A 25679-nucleotide genomic window follows, 5' to 3' on the forward strand; every position below is an offset into this window, starting at 1 on the left:
CCGTACAACTGTAAAAAAAAAAAAAAAGAAATCAGAATGGACATATTGTTATTCATCTCAAGGCCTCAAATGAAAACGGGCCTCTACAGAAGGCATTATCCTGGAGTGAGTATAGCTAAACAATTCAACACACTTCAGTCCAATTCCCATGGGTTTTAGGTTAGAATGCCACTGAAGTACACGTTGAACAGGGGGGCACAGTGCCTGCTCTGCTCTGCCCCGTCTGTTTTGAGCTGAGTGTTGGATTACTTTAATTGATTTAATGGGAGAGCATGGAGTCACAGTGGGAGATGGGGAACACAGGATGCTTTAGGGAAGTCAAGTGTGTTGCACTACCTCAACTCGATCTTAGACAGCCCGTGTCAGCTGGCAGAAACAGCCGATAGTGATGATACATATAGGCAAACACAACAGGCAGGTGTACACATGCGGAAACAGTTGCATGCATGAATTCCATATAAACACATAAATTCACACACACTTGTTCCTTGCCTAGAACACCATGCTCTCTGCTAATGGTTTGAATAACACCCAGAGTGGCGGGATAAGGCCTTAGCGAGATGCGTTTGTGTGTGTGTGTGTGTGTGTGTGTGTGTGTGTGTGTGTGTGTGTTCACACACAGTGGGAGGAACACAGTGGCAGCAGCCAGAGCTAATGCCACCCTGAATGGTGTGTCTAATTACTTGGCCTACAGATAGCTTTTAGCTAAATCACCCCGCCTTCTGAAGAGCCTGTATCAACAGTGACAAGGGCCTGGACAATTACATTAGCCCTCTCCCCATCCACCAGGTCCAGCACTAACAATCAGTGTGATTTGCAGCCGCTTCATTGTTGTCATCCCTCTCTCCATGACAATGATGTTTTCCCTGCTGGAGAGACAGAGAGAGAAGGATGGAGAGTCGGAAAGAGAGACAGGGAACAAGGGAGAGATTGCAAAAGAGAAAAAGGCGAAGCGAGAATGTGGAGAAGAGGGCAATATGAGAAGAGAGAGAAATAGAGAGGGAGAGAGTTGTCAGTAGAGGGCTTACTTATGTTAATGTTTTCCCTGCTAGTGTGTTGGCTGCGGTAGAGAGCTGGGTAAACCTGGGTGACAGAAGCAAGTGGAGTGAGCTGGTGACTTTAATTGATACTGGAGAGGGGTCTTCTCGCTGGATTGCTCAACAGCCCACAGTGGCAAACACACTCACTCACACACACACACACACACACACACACTCACACACTCACATAAAATCACATTACGACGAGTACAGTAGCCGCCCACAGAATGCACATACAAGCCAAAGCTCCAAATCGCATTACAGCCAAAGCAGAAATGTCATTCAGCTCTACTTAGTGGCTCTTACATTTGCCAACTAAATGCAGAATAAGGCTCCCAAAGTGGCCCTTTACCTCAGATTGCTGAACATTCCTCCTTTTTATTTCCCCCTTTTCTCACCGCCAGTCTCTCACTTACACGACTTCACACGGACGCACGAGGCGCACACAAACACACAAAATAAAGTGAACATAATAGTCGCCAGGGAATAATTTCACAGTGTCTAAAAAGGAGGTCTGATGGAGAGCAGGAAGACACAAAGTTAGAGGATCCAGGGTCACAACATGACCTTTGAACTCCCGGCCATGTCCAGAGTACCATGGGCAGAGAGGAGAGAGTTGCAGGAAATACCGCAATACCTCTGAGAGACACTAAACATCAGCAGGAAGTTTAAAGAGTCTTAATCCTTAAGATTTCAGTCCTGGTTGATTTAGCAACACTTGTGGTTACCGATGGTATCAGCAAGTGCAGTTTAATACTGCTGCTAACACTTGAGCAGCTGCTTTGTCAGAAATACGGCCCACTGTGTCTGGTCTTTCTTGTTCCATTACTACCCGCAATATTTCAAACTGATCCCCTGACAAAAAAATACTGAAAAGTTTTCTTGTTTGTTAGATTTTGATGAACAATCATTAGCGCTAAACTCGGTGCCAAATACGCTGTACTCCCTGTGACTGCTTCACAAAAAACAACCTCGTTGTTGAGTGAACGGTGAACAGCTGACATCAGTGAGATAAAATTACAAAGAGTAACGCTGCATTACATGCTGCATCATTTCCTGTGAATCCCCTGTGCATGTGAAGGCAATTTGAATCAAGGAGGGTAATGGCTGACTCTGCCACTAACAATGAAGACTCAAAATGTAAAAGTAAATTGAATGGCTATTGCTGAAAAAATGCAGACCTTAAATAGTATGTAGGGGTTTGATGAAATTAAAATCTTAGGAATTATAACTTGAAACGCAGATATGACAGAGAACTGAGATTGAGAAGGAGAACCTGATAATAATATCATTGTCTCTGAATTTGAGTGAGATTTCATTTTCAATGAATCAAAGACATGGGTGTGATAACTTTATCAAAGAAATGCGCAATATCAATAGCTGACAGCCAGCCAGTTTTCTACAAGTAGATCTTTGTTCATAATAATGATTGTACAAAAGTAAAGTGGTCAGTAATCTACACCTCCTTGTCAGTTATATAATACATATGTCTGGTACTGAAGTGACGAAGAAACCGAGAGACAAGGCGGAACAAATGGGAGAGATGTTACAATGATCTCATGCCGATAAAACTTCTTGAATAAAATTGAAAGTGAATTGAGAAGGAGCGTCAGAGGAATGACAAGAACCCTGAGTGGGATACGGACACTATGGGGAGCAGAGTGGTGCCAAGTGGGGTTGGATCACTCGACAACAGCCTGTCCCACCCTATTACCCTCCGAGCTCCCCCACCTCTACCCTCTCCAAACCTCCCCACCGCCACCACCACTGTGTCCCCCTGCTCTGTGGGGTCACACCACCAGTCGCACTACAATGTTACCATCACTGGCTCTTACTGGGTGAATGGAGGTAGAGAGACGGAGAGAACAAGAGAGAGAGAGAGGGGACGGCAGAGTGCTCTTCACATGGAGGGCTTTACAATCACTGCACATATTTTATGGATGCACAGCATCATTGTAGAAGTCTGTGGGTGTCTATCACTAATGGAAAATATTGAACACAGATAAAATATGTTTATTAGATGTTGCATGGCATTTCTTGTATTTCATCTACTTTCCTCCCTCCAGAGGACAATTGGCAAACTGCAAGGTAACATCATGCTCCAGCAAAGTGCAATTTGTAGCAGGAACATTTCCAGTTCTCTAAAAAAAATCATGTGCAAACGTTAAGTTTCAGTGTCTGGCCATGAGGATCGAAAAGTGAGGGCCTCTTTGATAGAAAGTCTATTTTGTACCAGCATTCAACAATCATACTGGGAGAAAAACGGTTGTAGAAGAGGCAGAAAGAGCCTCAATATACCAGAGCCTCAATATACCAGAGCCTCAATATACCAGAATGCAATGCATAGTCCCAACTTTTATTGAGAGCACCATGTAAGAAATGTAGGAAATCTGATGTAAATAAAAATTAACTAAAAACAAACCAAATCACCAAATATCTCCAGGGAGGCAATAAAAACCCACAAGTCATTGATGTAGCTTGGAATCGGGGTGGGGTCAGGATGGTGGTTGGGGGGCTAAGAGGGAAGGAGAGAGTGAAAAGTGGAGCGCTTTTGGAAGCACCCCGGCTCTCCTGATGTTAAGGAGGTGCTCCCAGAGGTCCGAGACGACCAGTCAACAACAGGAGGCCTGCCCCCCTCCTCCCCCCGTCTCTCTCTCGGCCTCAGTGCCTCTTCTCTGTGCCACACAAAAGACTCATTGGGGGGGATAGCAGGGTAGACGGGTCGAGAGAGCGGCATGGCATTTTAATGGTGGTGGAGAGAGTGAGAGAGGAGAGGAGGTGGTGGGGTTGGATGGTGGTTGTAGCAGAGAGGACCCCCCCTCCGCTCTTCTCACACACATACACACACACACACACACACACACACAAACATGAACGTACACAAACACACACACGCAAGCACAGCGACATCATTGTAGGGGGCTTTTTATCTGAATGATTGCCCTCAATTAGATCCCTGCTCAGAGTAGGTGAGAACAGACAGCTATCTGGAGAGGGGAGGGCTGGGGGGTTCAAACCAGTAGAAGGCACGATGGGAGAGTTGGGGAGTCAGACAGTGAGGAAAACTCTTCCTCCTCGCGCTGAGGGAAGAGAAAAAGGAGAGCCAGCTGAAGCAGGGAGAGGGAACGTACTCCATCGATTTGGATGATGAGTCCGTAGATACACAATGAGAAAATGTAAAAAAAAGACTCCAAACCAAATTCTCTATTTTTCAAATATTCTTCTTGCAGGTTTACAGTAGAAAAGTGCAGGACAGATTGACCAGAAAGAAAACGGAGTGATGCGAGAAAAGAGCTACCCTGGGCTCATAACTACCAACACATGAAAAGCTAAGAACAACCACAAGCTGAAATGATGATGCCAAGATAAACAACGTGTCCTAAAAACCTCCTCACAAATCTAACTACACCATGCGGAGACCACGAGAACTGTGTCAGCTTTGGTGGCTTGTGTTGTGTCTTACAACAAATTTCAGGTGCCAAATTCTTGAGTGTCTCAAAAGCCTTGACTGCCTTCATAGATGGACTGTGACCTTGTTTTCAATCAAAGCTGTGGCCATTTACGTACATATAGGCAGCTACCACCCACAAATATTTGCCAATAATCAAGGCTATGATCCTTGAGTCCGCTGCGTCTACACAGGAGGCGTTTCAGTCACCTGTCTCACACGGACAAAATAGACATGCTCATATTTAAATCCATACATGTGTCTAAGGGTAACCTTGTGTTTCACTCGCTTGTAATGCCACCCAAATGAGAATAATGCAACAGTTTGAACAGTTTTAACATGTTTTAGGGTGGTCTTTTCCTTTAAATCGGTGGCAAACTCACTCAAACTACATGCTTTTTTACATTAATTTATCTGTCACTTTGAGGATTTATAACTTAGCTGAAAATAATAAAAAAGCAGGTAAAAATAATAACCTGCTTAAAGACCCGTTGTAGTTGGCAACTTCAGTAAGTGAGTTGGCTGCCTGTGGGTTCTTTTCATCGCAGTCTGCAGACCGACAATAGCAGCACACTATCGCACACACACAGGATGCAGAACATCCAGCCATTCCCACTGCTGCCCACTAAAGCCCAGTGTTTACTCTGTTTTGTTTTTAATCACAGCAAGCCTAAACTCTAGATGTAATTTTCCACTCTGCACACACCTAAACACAAACACAGACACATAGAAAGATACACATACACATTCACACACACTCACACATACAGTACGGTACACTCAGCTCTACAATTACCCCTCAATTAGAGATAATAACATGACCACTTCCTGACCAATCACCTGCAGCCTTGCTATGACTCACACAGTGTTGCTCCACAATCACACACACACTCACACAGGGTCAGATGGTTTATAAAGTTAGTGGTGGCTGTAGAAATCGTTGGTTATTTTGTTTGACCGCTGTGCTTTGTGATTTTCTCTGTATCAGGCAGGTGGAGCAAAACCTTTTCCTCATTTTATGGAGATAAATGTTAGCTTTCTGTGGTTTCCTGTATATGCTGACTGCTGTCAAGACACTCTCTCTCACACACACACACACACACACACAATACAGACACATTTACTGGAAAAACTGAAACAAGCTTCTCTGTCTCTCTCATGGATGAGTGAGAGAATACAGTTTATTCCCAGTCGATGGCTGCCACAGTAGGCGTTACATACACTTAAGTCCTTCCCTTTCCTCCAGTTTGCCTTCTCCTGCCTTTTATTTTCCCAAGCAAAGACATCATAACTTCTATAGTTAGCACAGCCTTCCTCAGACCACTGAATATAGAGGCTGCTACCTGGAGGACAGAAATTGTTATTTAATAACTGACCTTATTCCCACTGCAGCCATTTTCAACTTAAGTCATGCTCAGGCTAGGAAACCTGAGCCAGACATAAAACCAACAGTACAGCTGAAGAATTCACATAGATTTACCAGTTATTAAATTATCCTGCAATCCTGGAAGCAGTAAACCATTTGTTTCTACAGAAACAATCCAATATTTTCAGTAGGAGAATTTGTAAAAAGTTAGATGTTTTTACAGTTTATGTGTAAAGCATACATTTTGGTTCTAAAGTTGGACTTCTCTGGGCTTTCTGCTGGCCTAGTGGTTGGGAAGCGTACCATGTTGCCACAATGTCACTGGTTTGCTTCGACACTGTCTAATAAAAGAAAAAATAGTAGCTGGGATTTGGAGGTTAGTATAATCAACGTCGTCTAAATAAAATTCATTTCAATATCTCAGGTGAAAACATTTCTGAAGATATTATTATCTTATACTGCTTGACCAATAAGCACAGAAATTATTCCGTTTATTACATTCTGTCCCACAACACGAATGCAGCATTGTGTATGGAGTATTTCTATATAAAATGGTAATGTTGTAGGAATAAAGTCTGAATAGACCCTGTGTAGGTCTGTTAAAAGTTGTTACTGTTAAGAGACATCTCTTACTTGCAGGTCAATGGAACAAAAAGGAACAATGAAACATCGCATTACATTGTATCATATTAGTTTTCTTCTTTGAAAGTTAAAAACCAGAAGATGATTAAACCTGGTCAAGGTAAACTCTAGGTAAAATTATTCATACAGGATTCATCTCACTTGGCTAATGCCTGGCACAGCCCATGAAATCTTTACAGGTTATATAGTGAAACTTAATCTTTGTCACGCCTCCCAAATGTCACAGCAGCTACAGTCTCCCACTGCTAGCACAGAAGGTAGTCCAGGTGATTCTCAGGCAGGTTATTGGCTCTGATCTTAGGAAAAGGTCGTATACAGGCAAAAAAAATACATCTGACAATAATGCACACACGCACACACACAATACCTCACAAACCAAACACATGTAAATGCCTGTTGTGTGACACAATACTGAGACAAATCCTCAAAGAGCTCCCCCCCTCGTGCTCATAGGATCATATAGTCCCCCAATACAAAACATTAGCGGATTGACACTATCACACCGGCTATCCGGCAGAGCCCCTTTCACACATAATTACAGGCTCTCATTTCCCCCGCCGAGGGAACAGGTGCAAGGGGAGAGGGAGAATAGTTCAGGCCCACTGTCTCCTTGGGCTTAGGGCCTTTTCCTGGCTGTGAGAGGGCCTGTATTGACAGAGACAGGGGGGGACGCCAGCGCCGATAAATCACTACGAACGTGTAAATGCCACTGCACCGCATTCCGCTAAAGAACAGGAGGCCAAACGGCTACAAGTTCCTTTCTCTTTCTGTTTCTGTTGTTTTAAGGACTGCCCCCCTCCTCCTTCCCACACACACACACACACACACACACAATCCTCGCCTGTTTTTTTTCCCTCTCCCTCCATCTCTCTCCCCCAAGCAGCTAATAGCATAATTTGAGGAAGAATGTTCCCGGAGTTTCCTGTGAATTCTACCATTAGTCATCCGAATGACCTCTCTGTTCCTCCCCTTTCCCTTCCGTGTCACTAGCACAGCGCTGCTATGGAGCAATGGCTGCCTGGGGAGGAGGGAGGTAAATAGGAACCAGAGCTGAACTGAGTGTGTGTGTGTGTGTGTGTGTGTGTGTGTATGTGTTTGAAAAAGCATGTCTATATACTATATGTAGGTGTATTTTTTGTTTTCTGTGTTTATCTGAATGTGTTTATTATTGCATGTTTGCAGTGGTGTCTGTAAAAATCAGAGTATAAATACATATGTGCGCGCGCGCGTGTGTGTGTGTGTGAGGTGGAAGCGCCCCCACTCAGTGGGGTGCAGAGGTAGGGCCCCAGTACTTACCCCCTGACACTGAGCTGTTAACTGGGAAAAGTAGAAAAGGAGATGTGCAGGGTGGAGTGTGTGTGTGTGTGTGTGTGTGTGTGTGTGTGTGTGTGTGTGTGTGTGTGTGTGTGTGTGTGTCATGGCGGGTGTGGAAGTAGAGATGTGCAGCTGAGGGGAGGCAACTGAGAGAGAGAATGAAAGTTTGTGTCACCACCACCATGATAGATGAAATTACTTGTTTATGTTCCTTTCAGCTCTAATAACCACAGCAATTATTTGCTTTCACAGTGCAGTTACTACTTTGGCTGTGCGTCTTTATAAGATTTATTTGGATTGATTAGTCAACAAGACAGAGAGGGAATGGGGCCGCTATGCTGCGCAGTTACGACAATTACATATACATAAACATAATCATTGTCTGGGATAAGTTGGCCTTTGCTGTGGAGAGCGTGCAATTAGCTTTGGGGGAGTGAAAGCAAGGGTTGTATTCAAAAGCAAAACAGACGTCGACAAATTTAACTCCAGATGATGCAACATTTGTTGGATCTGGAAATAGATTTGGGAATCTGAAACCAATTATTTACAAAGGAGATTCGGGGAGATTGAGAGTTAGCTTTATAACAGATGTTTTTGTAACTCGTGATTGACTCTGGATAGGATTATTATTAGCAGCTCCACTCAGGTTTTTCCTGCGTAATCCTCCGCGGAACAGGTAATTGGCAGACCTTGTTCCATTACTCCAAATCATTCATGTTAAAATCACCGGTTCATTGGTTTCATCATGTACCAGACTGTAAAGATGTTCAGACCATGTTCATATCGACCCAATACAGGGAAGCAAACGGATATGAAAGAGGATTCTTCCGAAAATGCATGCAGACACTAACCTTAACATGTAGCAACTGTACACCAGAACCACTGGGCCCCTTAGCGGCCCTAAAGCAGGTCTTTACCTATCCATACACTTCTCTCGTCCTACATCCCAACACCCTGAGCCCCTGCACCTCCATCCTCCATCACCCCCCCACATCAAAGGCCATCAATCTCCCACAGTACAGGGGGAAAGGCAAATATTTAGAGAAGGACTGAGCCCCCATAAATCTGTAGTAGGGGAGAGAGAGAGAACATGATACCCACCCTACTCCTCCAAACCTTCACCCCCACCACCACCGTCCTAGTCCCTGAGCAGTCCTATGTCTTGATGGCTAGAGGAAGCCTTGGGAGGCCACAGGAACTGGAGAGGAAGAGAGAAGGAGGTCTGTGGCAACACCAGCAAGGAAGATGACGGAGATTAAGAAAAAAAAGGGAGAAAGAGAGAACACCCTCCCACACTCAGTAGAGACATACACAGTCCGTCAGTCTGTCAAACAAAAACACACTCTCATAAACAAAAAAAGAGCTCTCACACACACACACACACACACACACACACACACACACACACACACACACACACACACACACACACACACACACACAGCATGGACACAGTGGTGGGACTCCTCTTCTTGGCCGTTGATTTACTACAACTCTCAGTTCCACTCGAGTGAGACTCTAGAATATCAGCGAGTATTTATGTCCTTTTTCATTTGAAAACAATACGGCTTTCAGTAATAAAGAAAGGAACGCTGCACTGACAGGTCAGGGTTGGGAGGTCACTGGGAGAGTAAATTGGGGGCAGATGAGATTCTGAACAAAGCTAGGCAAGCTCCTACAAAAAACTGCCCGGGTAGAGAATGGAGGCTGTAGCTCCTGAACAGCTTGAAGGAAGGCTATGCATACAGAGAGAGAAAGCTATCAGTCTTCTGTCGGAAAGATGAGGTTTTCATACAAAAAATCTAAGACAAAGCCATATGTTTCTACTAGAGAATAAATAACAACAAACAGGTTCAAGCATTTGAAGCACTTATCTCTTCTAAATGCCTGTGGTTCTAAGGTTAGCCAAGATCCTGTTCTGTGAACCAATTTATGTTGTAAAATTGTAAAGAAATCTGATGTGGTAATAAACATTAGGAAGTAGAGAGGAACAGCCTAAACAGATACACACATACTGTTATAAATACACGTACATACACACAAGCTAAAACGTACAATCACATACACCAGACACACTGTATTTACTCACATAAATGCAAACAAGACAAAATTGAACAGGAACAAACATTTGTTATAAAAGGGAGACTGCACCTAATGTATGTTGCTTCATTAAAAGTGCAAAAGGACAAGCTAAAACACGCACTCACACTCTTACACAAAGAGGTGTCCCCTGCAGTCAGCTGTCAGAGCAGTACGAGGGATTTAAGGAGCTTTGCGGGGCTCTGGATGCCCCCACTGACTAAGCGAGAGTCCCAGGGGTGAAGGGCATTGATCCCTGGGCAGAGTGTGTGTCCTGCTCCCCTGACAGACTAGTTGATTGACTTTTTAGCCCCAGTGGGAGCGAGCCAGCCACAGGCAGATAGAGACACATGAATGCCTTAACACCAGTGGGCTTGATATAGTAATACATGCACATGTCAGTGAGAAAGCAGACGTGTGAGGACATGCTTAATTTGTGGGTCAAATCATATGGGCACGCAGGCAAACACATGCCGTAAGAAATAGTATATGCATGCATGACACACACCCGCTAACACTGTCACCGCTGTCACCACCACAGCTGCCATATTCATGAGTGGGATCTGCACTGAGCTGTATTATCATGGCCCAGATCCTGCCTTTGTCCTGGCCTTTGTTGGCTTTCCTGCCTGCCTCTGCCTCCGTCAAATGTCACGTCTCTGCAGACTCTGTATTTTGAGCATCAATGTCAATAATTAGAAATACAACATTATGGAAGCCTGTGGACCCTTTGCTCAAGACACATTGATACATTTTTTATGTGTGTGGTGTTGGGCTTTGTTTCTACCTTCTCGTCTGCATATCCCTAAACACAACTTCATATCGAAATCACTGAGCGGGTGTTTAAATGCCTGCTAATATTTTGAAGCATTTCTTTAGATTTTGTTGTGTCATAATTGTTATTTATAAATACCTTTTTTTCCTCTGTAGCTTTTCCTCACCCTGTCCTGCCTTTTTCCTTCACTTTCTACAACATGCACAAGTCATGTTAGCATCTACGTATTTTATTTATTTTTATGTACAACTAAGTGACAAAAGCACTGATTTGACTGTCTGACATGCATTATCACAAAACTGAAACATTTATTTGACATTTAATTCCTTTTTAAACCTATCAAGTCTGGTTAAATCACCTGTCTATTCATGATTTCATATCTGTTCTGGCGGCTAAACATAGCTCATGACTGCACTCTATCATTGCCTTTCCCTTTTCTTTCCTATTTGTCCTTCAAACACACACACACACACACACACACACACACACACACACACACACACACACACACACACACACACTCTCTAGATGTGTCTGGGGGAGGATAAGGGTTTTGGATGTGCTGGGAATGGGCACCTAATTGCTTCTTACTGATCCAAATAGCACATCAGAGGCAACGGCACTTCAGTGGACCTCCGAAGAGATCCGCTAGGTTGGGCCTGTTCATTACCCTGCTGACCCCCCAGCTCGACCCCTCATACGCACACATATTACACACACACCTCCACCCCTTCACCTACCCCAGCTCATTGTCTCTGGGGTTTAATTGGAGCGATGTTCTCCATTGTGAGCAGGCTCAATGGCAGTGGAGGGCTCCATTGTGGGGCTGAATGAGGGCAGGAGTGTTCATTAGGTGAGTCTCTGAATAAGGTCTTCTGGAGGTAGGGTACTGAGAGCTGGGGGCTGCCAGAGACCTCCGGGGTGGGTGAAACTGCATGCTCTCCTCTCCTCTTCTCTCCTCTCCCCATCTCTCCTCTCTGTCCTCCCAGCTCCCCTGCTCCTCTCCTGTTGTCTCCTTTCCTCAACAGCCTGACGCTTGGCCCTGAAAGGCAGCGGCTGCGTTTGTTGGAAGGGCAGTCTTTGTCTGCGCCAGGAGGATGAATCGTAGGAAAAGAAGAGAGACGGGGATCAAAGACAGACTACAGAAAAAGCAAGGACCACCTCCTCTGATGGAGGGAGAAAGAGAACCGATGAGCCTTGGCCTGAGAGAAGTTTCATCATTCCACAGTCTGCATTTGGACCGCGTTCCTCACTGGTGGTCCCAACCAAAATACTTAATGAAACACTACTGTAAAAGCGATACTTCATTGATCCCAGTTGGGAATATTCTTTACACTTACCCTCACCCGTGGAGGTCAGGGCACTGGTTAAGCTGCAGAGCAACACCTCCTGGGCGGATATGGGTGCTTCCTCCTTGACATAGCCTCTAACTACTCAGCCACCCTGCAAATGCTGCAAACATTATGTCAGCAGCAGTTCAGCTTGTGCAGAAGCTGAACTCCTAGGGGGGGAAAAAACTTGGCAGTGAAGAGAAAAGATGACTGTCTGGGCTGTGATTTAAATGACAGGTTATAGAAAAGGGAGAATTTTTATTCCCCCAAAAATTGATACGCGTGCAAAATGAACACTCATCACAGTAGCGTCTGGTATTAATGGATATAAAAAGTGAAGGAAAGGAAACAGGTGGGCATTTCCGCATGTCTCACTGCTGGAATTGGCAATGTCCACACTAGCCTGGCACACAGCCACATGTATGCTGCTGCTCTAGACACAGAGCTACGCTGCAGATTACAGGGATTTACCACTCAACTATATTTCTGTTTTTCTTTTGTTTCCTTTGGGGAGGTTTGAAAATTAACTAATTTAAAGGCTACTTAAAAGAGAAACTTCCAATCAGCAACATTCTAATTGACCTTAAAATGTTCAATTTACCGTAGAGAAGTACACACCATTTACTTTCTATGGCCATGAGGTTGAGATGGAAACCTTTTAATGTAGAAATCCAATGCCAACATTTGCTGTGACTGTTACTTTTCTCTTTCCAGACTGCTGCACTGAAACAGTTAAGCTGCCATGGAGCTGACAGGCTTTGGCAGACCACCGTCAGCCAGTCCTCAAGCCTCTGCCAGTGGCTGAGTGCTCTGTTGTGAGCGTGGCGTGCAGTCAGACGACGTCTGTGTGACAGACTCGACTTTCACACTGACCAGAGCCCCTTCACCAGGTCCCTGCCCAGCCGCTGATGTCATCCTCCCTCCGCCACACACACACACACACACACGGAACGGCACTCTCCCTTAGCCACTACCTTCCGCTGTTTACATTTCTCTTACTGCCCAAAAAACAATACCAGACATCTTGTTCGCCACATTGAATACACTCACACACATACGTATAAACACAGGCCCAGCCTCACGCTTAATGCTAATCTGACATCATCAGAGAGGTGTGTAGGGTTACACAGGCTTATGTGTACACACAGAGCCAAGTCTTGGAACTTTGTTATTGCTGCCACACACAAACACATATTACTGGTCCTTAACAAGGGTGCGTTCAGGTTTCTGAAACAGGATGGTTCATCTGTCTCTCAGCTTCCACTCTGCAGCTCTGTGACTTCAAACAGACTCGCTTTCCTCTCCTCTCCTCCTCTGGCAGTATTTATTTTTCTGTCTGAGCGGCTCACATAAAGACCTGCATGGACAGTGTAGCGTCTGCCTTCTGCCTGGGTTGTCACGAGCGTTGCTACACTCCAGCTCCAGGCACACATCAACACTCAAACACAAGCCCAGATTCAAAATGTACACATGCTGCAGGTGTGAACACATATTCATTAGCAGCAGCGTACTGACGCCACCCACAGTGCTCTGGCCTATATGTGGTCACTTATAGGTGTTTGGCCTGCAGTAATATTTGTGATGTTCATTTAAATGAGCAATGGCAAACTTGATCCACACTGAGAGGGCCGGCTGATGTGGGTCTGCATTCTGCGTCCCCAGTGACGGTCTCCTGTCCCTTCCTGTTTAGCCTGGGCGTCTGCCGCACATAAACACTCTGGGGCCTCCTCTGCTCCAGGATATGTGGACGTATGGAAATCGAGGGGAGGGGGGGCAAGAGTCATGGTTTCAATCCCCCTGGAAAGCCACCTCAGAGAGGGCCAGTGTACAGACTGACTGGAGGGGGCATTGTGGAGGGATGATCCTTAACCTGAACTCACCCCAAAACTAAACTCGCCTTTTCCTCTGCGCTTAAAGATACCCTATGGAATTTCCTTATAAACAAACACAGTTACAATGTGTTTACATTCAGCGTTTCTCATCAAACACATTGTATGCATCCTTGAAACACAAAGGATAAATCTGGTGATATTCTATATTTTTCTTGCTGTCAACAAATCCCACGAAAAGAGCAAAACCAACAATGATTTGATCCTACCAACAAGTATCATCTGTATAGCTAAAGCCTGATACATCTTATTCCACTGCACCATAGAGCTCCATTGTTGTCCAAATGAGCCACACCTTTGCACGAGGAGACATGTTCCTTTGTTATGATGAACATGGGCGCTGTAGTTTATTTTCAGTCACTCCCAAACACACTGCCATAAATACCCACTAGCTAACCAAATCTGCAGCTGAAAATAGTCCCCAACAAATACACAATTTACTCCTCATAAATTATAAATCTGTGACCTGTTTTTAAAGACTCTTCAGCATAGGAACGAATGGACATGGGGCTGAGGGCCACAGACCGATTATGGAAGTCAGAACGGACTAACAGATTGTTGGTGATGGTCTTTTCACAGGATTTGTTGACAATAAAACAAAATTTAATAAAATATAGCCAGACTTATTCTTTTAACAAATGTGTTGAATGCATTTTTTAACTGAACAGATAGCAACCCATAAAGTCTTATTGACAGGTGCACTTGACATTTGCATCTTGTTTCACCTGCTCTTCGGAAATCACCGTAAGATAAATACATATGTTTATGTTGTAATAATGGTGATCAGGTGTAAGACTATGGAGGGAGAGCACTTTCCCATACAAATGCCACGTACATCAACTAAGATGGTGTGTGTGTGTCTGTGTGTTTGTGTGTGCATGCATGATGAGGGCACAGACTGCAGTTTTAAAAGATGAACAGGAAGAACGACTTCCCTGTCCTGCTCCATCACCATTCTTACTCCTGCTCTGATCACAGGGACGGATTTGGTCAGAGATAATGAATTCAAGAGCACAAACCCAGCGTCGCCGCACCCAACTCCCTCTCATCTCTGACATGGAGGGGAACCACTATGACACCATCTGCAAGAGCCAGAGAGGGACCACACAGCTGGAACTCAACCATCCATCAGTGTGAACATCTAGTTATGGTCTGAGAATGATAAGATGTTATGGTAAACTGCGCACTACGGGCTGTCTGTCCCCAGTGTGATTACAATAAAAGTCCCACTCTTCCTGCACATACTGCTGCAAAGAGGAAGTGTTTAAAAAAATTATTGTTTGCCATCCTGTCAGAATTTGAATCCAGCCACAGAAATATTAAGTCCCAGTTGTTGCGGTTTTGCTCTTTCTGAAGTTTTAAATATTTACTGTCAAAACAAAATCTGTAAAAACCAAAAAAAGGCCGCCATGGGCACTCTGGTACTACCACAGTGATTAAGTGATGCATGACAGGAGACTTCTATCATTAACTTCTATGTATGGCAGTCATGTCACATGTGTTGCTTGGAACAGGCTACGGTGTGTGTGTGTGTGTGTGTGTGTGTATGTGTGCGTGCACGCGTGTGCACACAGATTCGCAGATTCCTGCACGTTTGCTTTCATGTCAGCATGCTTCCATGTGTACGTGCTTGAATTACAGCTGAGGGGACTTGGCAACACTTGTCCCCTGTGGCACTGTGAGAATGTTTCGCAGGCTGTTGCGTAAAATTCTCCAGTTTGTTTGTTTGCTCTGCTTTGGTACCATAAAAACTCAGGGACGGGCAATTGGCACCGCCCTGTTTACATGCCGAGGCTGCGACTCCGGAGAGATGAAGCAGAGTAGGTCTGGGGAACAAATGTTTCCCCACGCTACCTCACCACAGAGGGGCAGTGATTGAGGCAGCCGTGGGGAGTCTGACGTGTGAACGCCTGGCTGTGGTGGGACTAGAGGGGGGGTAATAGAGAGTCTAAGGATCCCAGGCATCATTGAGTCTCTGCTGCATGACAAGACAGCTTAATCGCTCCTCTTTTCTCATCCTCGTTAAGTCCCCCTGCTCCTCCTTGGGAAGCTGAATCCTGACTTTAGCCACGTCACACAGCCACCATACCTTGCGACAAGAGAAGAAGAAGTGAGAAAGACAGGGAGACAAGAAAGGCAAGGAAGAGGAAACCAAAAAGTAAAGGATACTAAACACATCCCCCAGCAGTGAATAACCTGCCTGAAGGAGTGCCATCTGGGGCTGAACGTTGAAAGGGAGAGAGGAGAACAGAGAGAGGAGAGCTGGGGCTGGGGTCCATAAGAGAGGGAAGGTGGGAGTCCAGCTGGGTCCCATTAGGGCCGGACCACATGTGCCTGCGGGGGGGTAGTGGCGGACCGAGGGGGCAGGAGGGAGCAGAGAGGGCAGCGGGGAGGAAGTGCTGAGAGCGATGGGCCTAGACCCTGTGAAGCTTTATTAGGCCTGTCGTCTGCTCCTCTCAACAGGGCCGCTCACACCCCCCTGCAACACCCGCCACCCTACCTTACCCCCCTCCTCCCAACCCTCTCCTGCCCTCGGGCACCGCCAGGGCAAAGCAGTATAAAACTATTAGAAGGAGGGAGACGGGACTAGACCACCCAGACACACATACACACACACAAACACACCCATAATGGCTACCAGGAGGAGGCCCCAGCATGAGAGCTGCAGCTGGAAAGGGAGAGGGACATACACACACATGCACACAAATAGAGTGACACTAACTACACACACTGAAGTGGGGCGCATGTGCAACAGAGACCATTCTGTCTTTCATTCAAATGTCAGACACACGTGTGGCAGGACATTTCTTTAATTTTATCTGTTTTATTAAGACAGTTTGGGATAAACTGAGGGACAGAACTGTGACATCTGCATCCGTATTAATGTTTGTGAGAACATGTGCGTCTGCCATGACCACCTGTGGCTTTTTCTCCCCTTGTGATTCACATAGGTGCAGACGTCGATGGCTGCATATGTGTGTGTGAGAGAGAGAGAGAGAGATATGAAGACAGTCAGAGATTGTTCTCATACATACTCATGTGCATGCCTTTATTTGTGTATGTGCTTTCATTTCACAGTCCTGGCATATCTGACATGCCTGCAGGCTCATCTGCCTCCTGCCTTCCTACCTCCCATCCCTCCTTCCATCCATCCATCCATCCATCCATCCATCCACTCTCCCTCCATCGCCCCCCGGGGGACGTGTGAGAAAGCCCGCCTGGAATCCGAGCCCTTCCTGAAATGCTGACCAGCACCGTGAATGGATGTGTCGGCTCTGTTGGAGTAATGATGGTGATCATCGTACAGGGTAGCAGACGGATAATGAGACCTGTGACGGTGAGCTGCCGGTCTGCCATGTCAACATTAGCATACTGAGTTCAAAGTGTCTGAGAGCTAGAAGAAATCTCAGGATCAGAGGACCTGATGGTGCCCCACACTGGCTGTGCTTCAAAGCTCCTCTTATGTTAGCATTGCTATGAAGCAGATAATGAATTACTGTGGTGACACATGAGAACACTTTTGAAAATCATTATGGACTTGATTACAATGCATTGTCACAAAATTCTTAAAAGCTAAAATCCAGTGTGTGCTAAATATATATATTTATTTATTTATTAAACATGAGATTGGTAAGGTATTCAATTTTTACCTTAAAAGCAAATTAAAAACGGTCAAAAGGTCTTTAAAAAACCAAAACGAAAATAAATACCAGAGCTTGAATATAGTTTGTTGTGTTTAAAGGGATTCAAGAGTTTTCATTCAGAACTAATTATTAAACTGCAATATCCACTCCAACATAAAGATTTACTGAGGCAACTCTTGTGCCAAGGTAAGAGTAAGGGGTGTGAGCACTATATTTACTTGTTGTGTGTGTGTGTGTGTGTGTGTGTGTGTGTGTGTCCACTCAGATTTTACCCTATCAAACTGCTCTGACTGAACTCATCTCTCTTCTCTCGCCTCCCCCTCATCCAGGTCAGGACCCCACAGCCAAAGTTACAAGGTTTAATACTTCAGCCATTCAATCATTAAGGCGTTTTATACGGCCTGTCCCCAGACTTCTCTTGCTCGTAAAAAAAATAATATTTGTCTTTCCAACTGCACTGTGGACCACAAAGTCCTCATGTTTTATTTTAGTCAGAGCAGTAAAACCCTGTTCTTCCCCCTGCCAACCTACTTCCACCATAAGCTGTTGTTCTTGTTCTGTAACTGTATGAGGGTGTGTGTGTGTGTGTGTGTGTGTGTGTGTGTGTGTGTGTGTGGAGCCGCAAGGGGAAGCACAGAAATCCAAGGTGGAGGTCAAGGCTGCTTGAGATTTTGAGAGTGGGTTTTTTAAGTTCTTTATTTTCCAAAGTCTGAGGCAGAAGAGGAGAGGGAGGAGAGGAAATCTTACTTCAGACATGAGGGGAATTGAGCGCATTACACATAACGTTGTCACTCAAAAAGAAAATTATTACTAATTGCTTGGAATCATTCTTCTGAAATTTCGTTAGGTGTTTCTATTGTTTCTTCCCCAATGGCGTAGATTTTCTTTACAAATGTATGTATATGATTAACACATAGGCTACTTGGATATCCCAATAATCTGGATGGGAAACTTCAGTCTGGGACCTGATCGGTCTTCTAGTAAGATGACGGGTTTACACATTTAATTCTACACACTATGAATTTCTGTGACATTCACAACTGCAGGTTTATTTTTTTTCTGAACGTACTCAGTTCATGAGCTGTGACACGTGTTTGTAAAACATTAGCATGTTTGTTTCTTAATATGTTAACTATATCCAGAGTACTCCTGAAATACAGCATTTCCTTTCTTCTGTTGCCTGTGTTCTATTGGTGCATGCATGCTGTCTACAGTCAGCACACTCCTTTATACTTGTTCATTTAGTTTTTCTGTTGATCAAAGGGCAGAAAAGCTGGTCTTGTCCTCTTTACAAAGGCTTTGAAAAGAGAACCAGGAGAGTTCTTTTGGTCTCCTTTTATGTTGGTCAGTTGCCTTGCAACAGTGCTTTCAAAAGTTAACCACAACGGCATGCTTATGTTGTACTTGTACTTCACATGCCACAAACTCAGAAGTTCCATTTGAAGGCAGCATTAGGTGTCTTGGTCATCTAAAATCTGATTTAAATGCATCTTAAGGGCTAACGGATTCTGCACAAAAGTGAAGATTTCAGTGAAAGCCTAGTTTACAGTTCAGTAAGACAACACGTTTTATTATAGTAAGAAGTTGTATTATTTACCATAATTATGGTACGTAATCACTTGTACAACAATGAATGCAATTTACATGATGACCCTTCTCTCCTCCAGGTCTCCTCTGCCACATCTGTACCTAAAGTAAGATACTTAATTGGATTAAATAAATTTTGAATTCATGTGAATGAAACTAAATCCCGGTTGGGTGGTTTCTCACAAGATCCTGATGTCAGTCACTTCACAGGAGTAAGCAGGGAAATATTTAATTAAGTGCGTGATAGCCCCTATTTGTCTGGTTATCAAGTGTGACTTATATAACATCCTTTAGTTTACGTGTCCTTTAATCAATTTTAAAAATCAGTTCAGATATTGTAATGTTCCGTTCAGGATCATAAGTGTGATACAGGCTGTGTGTCTTTTGGCTGCTCTGATGCAGCTATAGTTCAGATTGCATCTAAACTGAACCGTATACGATATATACTGTGTGTGTTGGTGTCATGGACAGCATGTTGAATGACTCTGGAGTTTAAGGAGGAGAACAGGAGACAGTGTCATTGAACCAGCAGTGAATGGAGACTCCTGTACTACAGACAGTTTGACCTGCTCTCAGCTGAACCCACAGCTGAGATTAACACTGTGATAGAGAGAAAAGGGGCCTCCTATCACAGATAATCATTGCTTTGAGCAAGACGCCGCTGGGTTGAATGACCCCATTGCTAAAGCCGTGTTATTTCTTTGTCACTCACACCTGACTGTGTAAATACAGTGTGTATTCTTTTCATTATGTTGCAGCTTAATATGACAAACTGGTTACAAGCAGTACAATAACTGCTACTCAACATTATGACATTTTTTTAAGTATAATGTTTTTATCATATTAAATTAGGAAAATTAGACAATCTTGTTTAATTCCAAATGCTAAATCAATAATTTATTGTTATTTGCTTCCTCATAAAGTTTCTTACCATACCACATAATCTCTAAATAAACTGAATTTCCAACAACCGAAGGACTAACTAGCTTTTCCTCAGCTGCCTCTGAGTGTTTATGCATGACACCAAATCATTAGCCACAAGTGCATGTGTAACGCCGGCTCATTAGCTAATCAAACCAGAGTCTCAGACACATGAAGAGAGACGTCTCATTAAGCAGGAGAGGAGATGATAAGATGAGGGAAGAGCCATCCCAGAGATTATCTTAAGCTGTTGTGTAGTTATGTCTTTCTCTCCGTGCCACAACACAAACTTGAGCTCAATGAGTGATCAGGATCCTCATTTATAAAAGTCTATCGTGCGCAAATTTGCTCAAGGTCAAAGTTCTGATTTATAAGTGATTTACAGAAGCGCTAATGCCTTAATCAGTGGTTTGCATTAATTTTTTTTTCCAGCACTTATATACAGAAGGCTGTTGACCTTGTTTCAAATTGATTTACCATAAGGGAAACTCAGCTCAAAATCACTGGCAATCACAGCGATGCTACATAATTTTTGTGCTTTTTTATTTATGTATTAATGATTTTGAACAATATCAAAGAATATAGGAAAAACAGCTAACTGTTACACAAGTCTGGGGAAATGGAAAAGCAGGTTGATGGAGCATGTCAGGGGTCGGCTTTGTTATGGGTATGGATTTGAGAGGGCTGGTGCACATTAATGACTACGGTTTCATCCACTTGTGTGCTAAAGCATAAAAGTACAGTCACCTACTGTAATGGAGGGGCTCAAGTGTTTCTATCAGAGTTTTTAGATATTACATGAGTCATAACTGTTTTTTTTCCTTAGAGTAGCTGTACACTAGGAGAATGGGGTTACTTTGGGGTGCGACAAATAGTACTGATATGTATCATAAGACTGGGAGATCAGCCGATTGTGAGAAAAGTAAATGTTATGCAGGATGTTCGTAGTGTCATTGTCTCTGGGTGCTATAGTGATGAGGAAATCTATAAGAAACAGCAAGTCTCTTACTATTTTCCATTAAACATTAACTCAGGTCGCCAGCGCTTTGCTTTTACCAACCAGCTTTAAAAGCACTAAATTCCTTTTGTTTGCCTTTCCTCCTCTGTCATTCCCTCTATCCTCATACACCCATCCTCCCTCCTTCTGACCTCCCCTTGCTGTCCTACTTTCTTTGCCTCTCCCTCAACACCTCATTTATTTCTCCTTTTCTGTTCCATTCTCCAACTTCCATCTCTCTGTTCACTCATTGCATCAACTCAAATAATGCCATACAGAATTCAGTACACACACACACACGCACAGACACACAAACACATCTAACCATGATATGTGTTAAGTGTTATATTTCAAACCTTATCAGATTTTGACACAGCGAACAGTAATCAGCAGCTACTGCAGAACAAGATGCCAAACATGGCTGCCCTTTATCAGCTGTTTACAATGCCAGTAAACATGAATCCTTGCCACTATTTCCACCTTCACAACCACCATCATCATCATCAGAGCCTATCGCTATATCCACAGGTGTCAAACAGGGAGGTAAGAGCTCAGTGTTGGTGACAGAACAGCGCCCACTGCAGCTGGTTAGGATGCACTGTCCTCTTCATTGTCTTCCATTTGCTATATTTTGGCTCTCTACTCCATCCTGCTGCCTTTAACTACACTCTAATAGTCTGATAGTATGTTTGCTACTTGAACCTCTGTGGGTGTCATATGTAACCACCGGTCTCTTTTCCCTCTGAAGGACAATAACTCTGTGTGGACAGCATCTGAAGCGATGGCTGCGGAGTCATCTTTCCCTTTCCAGTCACACTGGAATGTCACATCCATGTTTATGTCTGTCTGTCTGTCTGTCTGTCTGTCTGTCTAGCCTGTATAATGACATAGATCAAATGGGCACGTTCGACTTAAGGGATCCACAGAACTTTGTCCAACACCAGCAGCACTTCTCTTTCAAGTGTAAATATTATGCTATGACTTTTTATGATTCAGTGATTCAAGGTTATACAGCATTTGTGCAGTTTTATGACGGTGCAAACTGCTGAGGGAAGCACAGTGACAGAGTCAGTAACAGAGAAGTAACTGAAGAGGCAAATGTACAAGAGTAGTCAGAAAAAAACAGAAGACAAACAATACAGAGGAAAACTTCTGCGTCATGCGAGTAAAACAGACTTTTACAAGTGGGAAGTGAATTTCGCATTTCTTTTGCTCTAACTGAACGCATCGAAACCTGAGCCAAGAGACAAAGGGGTAAATAAAAAGAAAGACAGTGAGAGGGGGAGACAGACAGCTAACAGAGGGGGTTGATGTTTGTGAAGGGGAACATGAAGTGGCAGACTGAGTATTCAGTGTCAGGGTTGGGTTAGGTTTCCAGCTTCAGCGTTGTCAACACTTTCACTCCTTTCGCCTGGCTTTGCGTCGCTCTGCGGCCCACCACGCATTGGGCAGGATGGGGTTCGCCCTCAGAACAGGAGCTGGCGTCGCCCCCCGTGCCAAAACCACTCCAACTTTACAACACATGGAACCTGCTAACATGACACCGACGCTCGGTGGAAAGCAGCATGCAGGAACAATTCTGTCACGGCCCGAGCCATCTGAAATGAATGTTCTCGCCCCACATCGCTTGATCTTGTTGATCCATCCCCTTATTTCTGCCAGGTTTGGAGCCACCCTCCTTCACAAACACATTTTGTCACACATGAACCCTCTGGATCAAAGCCTAATAAATTTACAATGCTTCACTTCTGACTGTGTTTAACTTATGTAGGCCTACTCACCATGTGTGCATTTGAGAGAGATATCCGCTTGAAAGACAGCAAGAGCAGTAAAGGAATCAGAAGATCAAAGATGTCGGGTGTAGACGGCACAAGAGAAAGAGCTGGGTGGGAAGATATGAAAAAATATCTCTGAGAGTGATATCGAAGGAGCGAGAACATGTGTGCTTGTTTAATGTTGGTGTGGGAAGCCGATAGGGGTGTAGTAAGAGGGTGAGAGGGAATAGGGTCTGTGGCTGCTAGTGTTTAGGTTTAGCAGCGTCTGATGACAGCTAGCTGTTCTTGAATGTGGCTACAAACTGCCCACACTGCTGCTACAGCCAGAATAAGAATTACCAAAGACTCAAAAGACTGCAGGACTCTGTATGTTACAGCATGACTGACAACTGACAGGATGGATGGATGGATGGATGGATGGATGGATTATGAGTATGGAGTATGACTGGGTGAATGTATAAACAAACGAATACTTAATTAAAGTGAGTCTGTGTGTCGATAAGTCTATCATTCAGCTTCAAATTAAACCTGAACAAATGCACATCACTTCAGTTATTCTCTTGACTTTGGGATAGTTCGACATCTTGGGACATATGCTTTAATTTCTTTCCTGCAGAGAGTTAAATGAGAAAATTGATACCCGTCTCATGCCAGTTAGATTAGTTTACCATAAAGACAAAAAACATTGTACTTGTTGTTACACTTCTGTTTTTGTACAGATTAAACAAACAAGCTATAGTGTGTTAATTAGCACGTACTTATCCAGTAATGCTCTGTTACTTTTTGGATTTTTCGTCGTCTTGTTTGCTCTCTTGCCAGGAGTTTGATGGAGTTTTGATATCAGTTGAATCTCTCTCCGTTCAGCTTGGTGTAGGAGAGAGGTGGAGGGAGGTGGTTCGCCTCTCCCAAAAGTGAAATATACTCCCAGTAACTCGAATGTTGTCTTATGTTGTGCGTTCTGAGCTGGTTTGCTAACTTTAGCCACAGGTTAGCCTACTCGAATCAGCTGGTTTTGTTTAGAGTTAAAGCGTTTGTGAACGCCAAAGCTTCACTGTGAAGATGAGACTTCTAGGGTGCGGCATGCAGTCAGTGGGGCTAACATTAAGCTACCTGTTGATAATCAGTAAATATCTCCAAAATGCCTACACCTTATATGCAGAATGCGCGACATGTGGGTGTGGAGGCTTTGGAGTTGTTGACAGGGCTGTGCTGAGCAACAGTTACTTTTGTGGTTGCGTAGTGAGTAAAGTAATGAAATCATGTTTCAATGAGTAATTAAAAGCATTAAGTAACTTTGCCAACACTGTTAATTAGTGAGTTAATTAGTTCTTTCCTTGTGCTTCCAGTCCTTATGCTAAACTAACCGTCTTCTGGCTGTACCTTCATACTTATCGTACAGACATGAGAGTGGTATCGATCTTCTCATCGAACTCTTGGCAAGAAAGCGAATCAGCGTATTTCCCAAAATGTCAAACTATTCCTTTAATAGCCTCATTTCTAAACTGAATATAGCTCTCTGCTCGCTGTGTTTTTCTTAGCAAGAGTCTGTATGAAGTGAAACACTTAAGCTTTCAATACTTGATGCCTTTTTTTTACTAAGCCTGGATATTTTATGGTCAAGAGGAATGAATTATATTGGCTAAATGCAGTCTGTTGTTTTAGGACCCGTGCGGCTACTCGATTAGAGTAGTCATTTTGGTCTACACCTCATTCTGCAGCCCATAAAGAGCAAAACCTCAGAGAATGTGCATGTGTAAGCTCTGCGTGGAATAACAATGACACAAGAATAGAAGCAAAAGTCTGAGGAAAAGAAAACTGATTAAAAACAAGAATAGAAAAAAGGATCAAACGGCCATGAGGGAAATATGAGACGCTTGTGATTATTCCCACCGTTGGATACTTAGCATACGGAACTCCTTTCGCTTTCTGACTTTCTGACATGCACACACAGCCATTAACACACACATAAACACACACAGGTCGCCGATCATGCTGACCACCCAGCCAGTGCCCCCTGGCCCCCACCTCTCACCTTGCTCAGGGGTGCTAGAGCTGAGAAAATCTACACCATTCACTTCCTTCCCTTGCTCCCCTCCTCCCTCGCTTTTTCTCCCTCCCTACCTAGTTCCTCCCTCCCTCTTTCAGTGCTCCCCTTCATGTTGTAACAACTCGTAAAGGAAGGAGACTTTGACCCCCTCAGTAAAATCTCTTTCGTTCATCTGCTCTGTGTAGGAGGGTTAGGCAAATTCAGACCGACTCTCCTGGAGATGACGACTGTGTACTGACTTCCTGTTCAAAGTTCCATTGTAAATGTCCAAGCTGCTAAAAGTTTTAGTAAAAATAAACTACTGACTTGTATTATAACCCTTTGTGAAGCTTAGGACTCATTTTAAATGCCATGGCCGTTCCTTTTGAATCAAACTGTAATCCTTACCTGTACAACTTTACAGCAAACTAATTAAACCTTTCATATTTTAACAATCTGGTATTATCATTATGGTAAAAGCATCAGTAACAAATTAATCTTCAGATTAATTTAGTATCAAATTTTAGTAACATATCATCGACTTTATCAATGACAAAGATGGATCATGCATCATACTGTGCAGTCTATAGATGTAGACTTACTAGAGACAAAATGCTCCTGCTTTAACATTCAAACAGATTTTTTTTTAATTGAGGAACTGGATGAGGCAGTGTGTTTTCAGTTGATGTCGTTGTGGTGTGCTGATGAGATGAGATTTTGTTCTTCAGCCTACAGTGAATCAAATGCAAAACCCAAAGTGCCTGCCACCAGCTGCACATAAACAGAGAAGATTTAATGAAGCACATCCAACTTCAGCCACAAGCCTGCATCGAAATTCTCCCCCT

Source organism: Enoplosus armatus, chromosome 7, assembly GCF_043641665.1.
Source record: "Enoplosus armatus isolate fEnoArm2 chromosome 7, fEnoArm2.hap1, whole genome shotgun sequence".
NCBI lineage: Eukaryota > Metazoa > Chordata > Actinopteri > Centrarchiformes > Enoplosidae > Enoplosus > Enoplosus armatus.